Below are 9,060 nucleotides of genomic sequence, written 5' to 3' on the forward strand. Positions count from 1 at the left end.
TTCATGCTGCTGAATTTATTGTACTGAAACTTCTCTGGTACGGAGTGAGACAGTCTTATAACAGAATTGAACAGAATATAACAGAAGAGTTCATTTATTCACAAGGCTTTGCACTTTCAATAGGCCTCTTAATCTTCTGCATTCTCCCTTTTGGACCTGACTCATATTACACATAAAACACACACGTTTAAAAATAGCACAAGCAAGACTCAAATAAAAGATGTAAGTCAATACTGTATGGTCTAATAAATGGTGAGAGGAGAAAATCTAACAAGTTTGCATATAATGAAGAAATGGAAAAATTGTGTGTGTGGTTACTCACCTTGTCTATTTCATCAAGAAACTCGTCTTTCTCACATGGAGACTCCCAAAGGCGTGGTTTAACAGTCATCTGGCGCACAGCTGAGTGAAGATGTAAGAGCAGAGTTTGCATGCACAGTACATTGCACTCTTCCTCAGACATTCATCTTCTTTTTCCTGCAGCTGTGTCGTTTACTGCAGCAGTGGGGAAGAAGAAGCAGTGTATTCCCCTATATTAGGAGGCTTGGAAAAAGTGAAATGGAGCAGAGATCAAAATATTTTATTCTACACTAGTGACAATAGACTGGGTCGATGCTTCACTAGGCCCAGAGGGATTCTGGTGGAGAGACGTGTACTCACACGAACAGATCACTGGTGCGTGTGAGCTGGTCTGCTCGGGGTCACCTCGAGAGACAACACTTTGGTTTGTCTGGAAGATAGATGGAAAATAGTAAAAGCAGCAGGTCCTGCACCATGCTAAAGTAAATACATCCACATATTTGTTGATGCTTTGATTGTGATGCAAACCACAGAAATATACTGCCAGCATTTTAGGTGTTTTCTAAACGAAGGACCGATGACCCAGCTGTGAGCTGTGGAGAGAACTGTGAGAGCCTTAGTGCAGCCAAACACGACTCACTCAGCCACAACATGTCTGACATTTGCTCAACTATAGAATGACCCCTGACTGCATCCAGCCCATTAGCCAGGCGAGAAATAACATTCATATGTCATACTGAAGCTCTGCCACCCTTTAGAGTATGGTATATCACAGTGCTCTCTGAGTGAGGTAATGATCTATTCTTTTCCCTCCAGCTGTCACTTATCAAGGGCTTGTAGATTTCTGGCCCTGTCCCATATTGCTAGTCTGTGTGTGTATGTGTGTAAATTTGAGAGTGATGGAATAACACTATTTTCTGGAAAACTTAATTTTGCAGACCGGGGGGGTGGTTGACTAGATCATCAACGGATAATGCTTTGAAGCATGGTCAGGTTCGTGTGTATCTGTGTGTGCTGCTCTCCATCAGACTGTGGTATAGCGTGTCGTGTTAGCATGCAGGGGCACATCCCTTGCCTGGGGTAAAACAGAGGACAGAGTGTTAAGCTGTGGCAGCTGTAGCAGCTTGGCAGTGGTGGAGCTGGTGGTGTGCAGTCGAATTGGCAAGAACCTCAAGTGCCTCTCTGCTATGAGTGGCAGCATGGCATAAGAGGTTTAGACTACAAGTATGACAAGACCTTTAGCTCATTTCCTGTGTGGAAAAGACCTGTTACAATGTTATTTTTTATGACCATCATATACTTATAGTGTCGTCTAGGCTACTTACTGTTATAACACATGATTTGGCCATAGATGCCACTAATTTTATTACTTTTAATAGAACATTTTGAAAAGTATAACACCTGTGTGCTTATGTTCAGATACTTAAGATCAGTGACAAATACATATGAAAATCATACATGAAAAGGACACACAAGTTGAGTGCACCCACACCTTCACCTTATATAAATTGTGGCAGCAAACATGATAAAAAAAAATGTAAAAAAAAGTCACATACAATATAAATGTGACTATGAAAAGTGTTTTATTGGTTTCCGAACAAAATTACTGTATAATTTGGTGAGCTGCCATTTAAATTGCTCCTCTAGTTCACAAGTATACACCCAGATGATTAATACATTTTTTCCCTCTTAGCATTTGTTGGTTTTGGAACAGATCGACTAAACAAAAGAAACCTAAAGTCTTCTCTCTTCCCTTACCTTTCACACTTGACTCATGCACTCGAAAACATACAATTACAGTGGAATAAACTTTGCCATGAATGGTGCCATTATCTAGGTGTGTTTGTAAGCTCCTTTGCAAGTAAGGTAATTGTCTAGACAGTCCAATATTAGCACTGGCACTGTGGCACATATCTTAGACCAGGTGAATGTAAATGTAAATGTGTGTATATATCCAAACACAGCTTGGTCTGATTGATGGATGGACCAGTGTGTGATTCTGAAGAATGCAAAAAACAAAAAATGTAAACAAGTAGAATGAAAGACGGAAAAAAAAAAAGAGATTATGGTTGATTATCTTCCAAGCCTTTAAGGGAGAGGCTGTTGGCTACAGCTGATATCAGACTAAAGGCACTAGATGGGGCAATGAAAACAGAAGCATGAAAGCTGCTGAAAGGAGCTAATGAGATAGGATCAGACAATAGATGAATGAGGCCTCAGGCTTGACCTTTAGTGACCCTGACATGGGTCAGAGGTCTGTGCACCAAAGAGCTGAGGTCAATTTGTCAGGAGAAATATGTGTAGGTAGCCTGCTGTGTGTCTTACTGTTGCCTGGCCTCTCCCTTCCACACTTCTAATCTGTAACTGATTGAGGTCTGCTTAAGTGAAGTTTGGCTGCAGCTCCTGGAACACATCATCTATTGCAAGGCTAAACTCTGTGTCACTCTGCCTCAGCTCTGCTCACTGACTGTCAGTGGGTATAAGAAAGAAGAAAGACTCTGACCCATCAATTTGAAATGTCTGAGTAAAAATGTATTAGAAACATCTCACCCTGTTGAGAACAGCAAAGACTTTCCCTAAACATTAGCAAATCTTTAAATCTGCCAAATCTTTTTAAGAATTTGGAAGTACTGTATACAACACAAATCCAGCTCTCAATCTCTGCTGCCTCCGGTGTGTAACCCCCTCTACGTAAATATGTTGACGCAGTTTATGATAAATTAGAAACATCGTAACTTAAACATCACACCGCCAAAATTCATCTCTGTCAGTGTGGAATACTCACTGCAGCAAAATATCGGGGAGAATGTGTATTAATGTAATTAAACTTCTCAACAGACACAAATATTCCTCTGTTAACATTTGCATTTCTGAGGCAACCACGCTCCGACCTTCATGTGCACTAATGTGGTTAGAATAAGAGATGCAGATAAATTAATTTGCCTTTATTGCTTCTTCTGTCTTTAATATTCTTTGCAGATGGGGAAAAATAACATCCAGTGCAGGAAGAAGATAAAAACAGAAACAGTCAGCGATCATGTTTCTCTCTTTAAGCAGACAAATTCCATACATTTCACGCAACCTTGTGCCTGCTCAGTCTAGTTTTATTGACTAATTCACCAGGAAAATATTTGTGATTTTCTTTATTATACACAAATTCCTCAGCACTGTTACAAATCTTTAGCTAAACGGTACATTTGTAGATTTATGCCCAATCTTTTTTACAGACATGTTTTCTCTGTGCAGTTTTATGTGTCAGGTTTGTCCATATCTTATTGACAGGTAAAGATAGAAAGATAAACATTTTAAAAATGGAAAATGCTTTATTAGTTCCAGTGGGGAACTGCCTTATTACAGCTGTCAGGTCGTGTCAATCACAAAACCAACACAAGTACGAAAGTAGGCTACAGTAGACAACCACAAAGTTTGTTGTTAATGCAGGAGCTGAGACAAGTACAGTATTTAAGTTCATCTTACATTTAATCATGAATTGTTTTTAAGATTTTGAGAGGGAACATAATTTGCCAGCCGTTTCACAATTTTCTTCATGTGTTTCTTGGGTAAATTTAACCATCAGTTAACCTTTTCATGTGGTAAACATGTGAAAATAGCTTATCTGTTTTGTGCTGTTGTCACATTATCCAATTAGTGGTGGAGGAAAGACATTTTCTCAGTCACCACATAATCTACTTTTCACAGTTCATGCTGGTTGTGCAAGACTCTGCTGATGAGTACGCACATGGTGACTCAAAATATGTGGCCCAAAACAAGTGTGTTTTGTTCCAGGAAAAGTGTTTGTCAGTTGACATAAAGTGTTGATTATATTGACTTTGAAAACCCCAGTGTTTACCTCCAGTTCTCCTCTCAGAGTCAAAGCGGATCTTGCCATGGTTTTTGTGGAATTGTAAGTCCAGTAATTATGGACACATGAAGTGACAAACAGACCCAGTGGATTATACAGGGTCAGTCAACACAGACACCGGTGGCATCGTTCCCAATCCTGCCACACTGGCGTCAGTCTGAAACTGTGACTTATTAGTAAGGTTATATTTATGGGAGTTTCCTCTTTTTTTGTGAGGATTCATTGGTGAGGGACATTTTATAGGACCGCTAATAAGATGCAGTGAGGCATATAAAAGAAATAGTACAACATCATAGGAAATATTCTCATTCACACCCTTAAAGAAAGTTAACTCCACTCAAATGTCTGTACAATATATATGAAGCTGCAGCCAGTAACTGGAAATACAGGAAACATAACACCCTGTAAATCCACAATGTGTCGTTTTTACACCTCAGCCTTTGTTCAATCAAACAACATGTGACATTTAACCGCTTTTCCACCAGTTGAAAAACCTGCTAAGTCTTGCTCACATCTGGCTTTTGTTGGCAATGGAAAAGGGCACAATTGGCATTCATGCCTAAGGGTCAAATGACTCTGCAGACATGGATTTTTATCAGCTCCGGCTCCTATCAGCATTTCCCTTAACACAGCACCCGCGTGAACTCACCAATTTTCACACCTTTTCCATGCTGTGACATCTTTCAGAGTTCAAACTCTGTAAACAGATCTGTCAGCTGCCCAGCATGGTGGGTGCTGCTGTATCAGACACACCACAGCTTACACTGCGTTTTGGAATGGAAGAGTGAGCACAGACCTGAAGTAAGTTAAACACACAATCACCGATTGAAGCGTCTCACACAGAGGCTCCGACACTGACAGGAGCACCAACCCGGGGATGAGATGTGTCGTCTCTGTTTTAGCAGTCCGCACAGAAGCTAGCAGCTCATTCTCTCTCCCCTGTGTGTCTCGAAAGGCAAACCCAGCTTGCATGGCAAAAGTAGTCTTTTTTTTCATCGGCTTACCAGGGTTTAAACTTTGAACTTAATCTAATTGTGTAATAAAATTGGTGTAAATGAGCTTTAAAGGTGAATATTGTAACCCTTGAATGGCAGACTAGTTTTTGTCTTGGTGCAGATGGTAAACTGTACAGTATCGATATCTAATTTGGCAAAAACTTAAAAAGTGCAATTCCCAAAATATCAGATTATTCAGATTATTGTAGCACACTTTGACCCAGCTGGGAGAAAATGCCAAGGTTATGTTTGTTTTTCCAAAGTAAGGCACCACATTCTTGTTCATACAGCATGTGTCTGCGTGTACAGGTCCACACATACAGTATATCAGTGTGTTTGCTTTTAGAGATCTCTGCAATACGTCTCATTTTGGTCAAAAAGATTCCCAGTGGTAATTAATCAGAGCAAGGGAGAAATGTAAACTTAGTGACATCTGCAGATTAATCTACAGACGTTTTGACACAGGTCACTGATACGGTCATTTAAAGCAGTCAGTATGATATAGTGGAGGTTAACAGGTTAACTGATAGTTCTGCCAAGAGTAACAACACATCTGGAACAGACATTAGCCTTGATATCTCCCACCCATATGTCATCTACCCACTCACATCCTAACTCATGTTTGACAGTGACAAAGCCACACTGTGACTGAAGCACTGTGACTGTCATCTCAACACAACTTGAAGCGTTGTCTCGCAACAACTCTGTCCTCGTGATAAGCAAGGCTGGAGTTCATTCAAGGACAAGGTGTTGATTTGAAGAGTGTCTGGTATTTGTTGGAAGCCAAACTGAGCGAAGCAACACACACAAGCACATACTTTACAAAGAAACACAGCAACTCACAGACACGCCCAGGGTATGACTTTTACTCTTAATGTACAAATGTGGACATGTACTACTTTTTGAGCATTTGGTCTCAATTAAGCTTTGTTTATGTCTCTCTACATTAAACAGGGGGTTCTCTTTAATGCGGTTGGATGTTTATTTCTTAGATTGGTTGAGCAAGTAATGTCAGGGTCTGAACGTGAGAGCTGGTCTTTATTTGTCACAGATAATCATCCCATATAGGATTTTCAGGAACTCTTACCTCTGCTGAAGGACTTCAAAGCTGACTGTCAGAAACTTTTCCTTGCAGCAGTACCACATGGTGGTCTTGCCCTGAAGCAGGATGGCAGAGCTCTGATTCAATTTACCTGTCACTATTCATATTTCATAAACACAGAGGCATAAACACATCATAGAAACATATGCATGTCATGAACTCTTACACACATCAAGTGGCACCATATACATTTACAATCAGTCAGACTGGGAGGAGATGTTTTTCCACTTTGGTCATTTTATGGGGGGAGGTTTTACTACAGAGAACTCAAAGTGCCGTCTGAGTTGATGCATTTTCTCCTAAGTGATTGAAACTCTTAGTTTACTTTTGGTGCTGAGTGAAATTTTTCTGTGGGCATAATTTACAAACCAGTGAGATAGAAAAAACACTCAATATACAGATGTCTGATGCATGCACTATCAATGGTATGTTTATCTGTACTTTGCCAGCTAACAGTGATCATAACAGAACAGGATCAAGACAAATACAGGACTTGATGAAATGACGAAACAACATTTTTAAAAAGATTTTAAAGTCACCTGCTTTTTCAATCCTGGACTTTTCTACATAAATACAGTCATGTCACCATGGAAGCATAACATATGACAATGCACAGGAGGATTCCACGTCCGTGTGCTTTTTCATCTTCTGCACATGTGTGGACACATGCCAGAATTCACCTGAATTCAACACAGGCACACAATACAGATGCATTCAAGGGGATTCACCCTCACCCACCTGTAGATTATGTGACCGTTACCATGATGATGGATGAGAATACACATGAGGCCAGATGGCCACTTCCACATGTCACTCCAGAGGTGTAACCCATTCCTCCTCTTCACCATCTGTGACTGCAGAGCACTGGCCTGGCCTGGGTTTTCCATTACTAAGCCTGTAACTAAGAAATATGTCCTGAGAGCTGAATCACAGGAAGTGAGGAAGCCAAAAATGGTGGCTGCATAGCTTTCCTTAACAGTAGTCCCGTAACCAATTCATATTGACTGACACCTTGTCATCAGTGGCGTCATATTGACCAAAGGGAGAATGTGTTTACCACAGTCTGGTGCCATGGACATTCATGCGTGTCTTTCACCTACTTAGGGCTTCACCTGAGGGTTAGCCGCAATCAGCAGGAGAGATGTTGGGAAATAATGGAGGGTAACGAAATATATATATACAGACTTCTTTCCACTTATCTGTAGCCATATGTTAAAAGTGGTTACATGTATAGATTCCTGTGTGTGAAGTTGGGCGCAGTGGGTTGTATACCATAATGTTCACACTCAGCAGATCCAGCGAAGCCAACCATAATACACCTGGCTTCTCAGTCAAAGTACGTCTACATCTCCTCTGTCGCTGTCTGCCTCTCTGACAGTTTGTCCATTCGAGGCAGACGGTGGCTCCGTCTCTCTGCGTGCTATCACACAAAGCGCAACATGAGCTCTCTGATAGAACCTGCAAACTGCAGGAAAAGGATAAACATTTACGTGTCTCAGTGAAGTTGTATCATATATATTGTAACCACTGATTTATAGTAAGGATACTAAGTCTGCTAACTGCTGTCAGACTCTGACTGATGTTTCTGCAGTGAGTGTGTGCATATGTGTGCGTGAGTGTGTGTGTGCCTTGGGGACAATCTTCACTGGTCATATGATAGCCACCTGTGTAAACGGTGGGAGTATCTCATGGCTATGAAACACTGGATCCACAGAGTGCTGCTTCTGTTGCCGCGGGAGACCAGAGGCCTGACCTTTCTTTAGCAGGACAGGAAACCTGCAGGCAGTCGGCAGTGGACATACACTAACATACACACAGTTTCATGCATAAATGTATGCACACATACTGACCCATCAGTGTCTTTATTCCCTTCTCTTTCTCTTTCTCTCTCTCTCTCTCTCTCTCTCTCTCTCTCTCTCTCTCTCTCGCTCTATTTTTCTCTCTCTCTTTCATGATAACACATTGCAGGTGAATGCACAGCGTTCTAGACACTTGCTTGGATGTAAACAGTGCGCGTCTGTAGGTTTCGGGGGGAGGCAGGGGGAGTGTACATGTCTGTCTCAGCGGGTCAGATGTGAGGTGAGAGGGGCTTCTGTTGAACTGGGCGGATATTGACAGAGCATTAACATGAATGAAAATATTTTCTGTGTTCAGAGAGCATGAAAGGAACACTGCCAGACGTTTGGACATGGCCTGTTCAAACAAACACTGAACACCAGCACTCAATCAAACAGTCCTTTCACACACACAGGCTTCCTAAAGCAGCAGCTGAAGGAAGGAGTCATTTAGCAGAATGTGACAGGCTGCTTGTCAGGTTTTCTGACCATGAAAGTTGCCATGTTTGACATTTCAGCCACAAAATTGAACCAATATCTCTGCAGCAGACTACATGCTGAATAAAAATTCCAAGTATTAGTGGAATCTCACGGACAAATCTGAGAGGACAAGTTTTAAATGGTGCAAAGTTTAGTTTAGTTTAGACTTACATTGTCACTGTTATAAAAAAATATCAAAAAACAGTTTAGCAACTCACGACAATGTAAAAACAAACAAGCACCCAGTATAAATAATTAACAATTGTGGTTCCACACACCTGACCTTCTGTTCTTTAGTCTGTGTGTGATTTTATTGTTGTGTACCTGTACAGTCCATGGGTGGGTGATGTCGGAGCCGGCCAGCATATCTGTCACTGAGGGGAAGTATTGTGGTTCCACCCTTTCTGCCATCGTCACCAACCGCTGCAGGTCTTTCCTGTCCAGCTACTGAACCTCACATTGCAGCAGTAGTGGCCAATCGATCAC

The sequence above is a fragment of the Trachurus japonicus genome, chromosome 6 (assembly GCF_045865225.1).
Source record: "Trachurus japonicus isolate A0001 chromosome 6, Traja_1.0".
NCBI classification, from domain to species: Eukaryota; Metazoa; Chordata; class Actinopteri; order Carangiformes; family Carangidae; genus Trachurus; species Trachurus japonicus.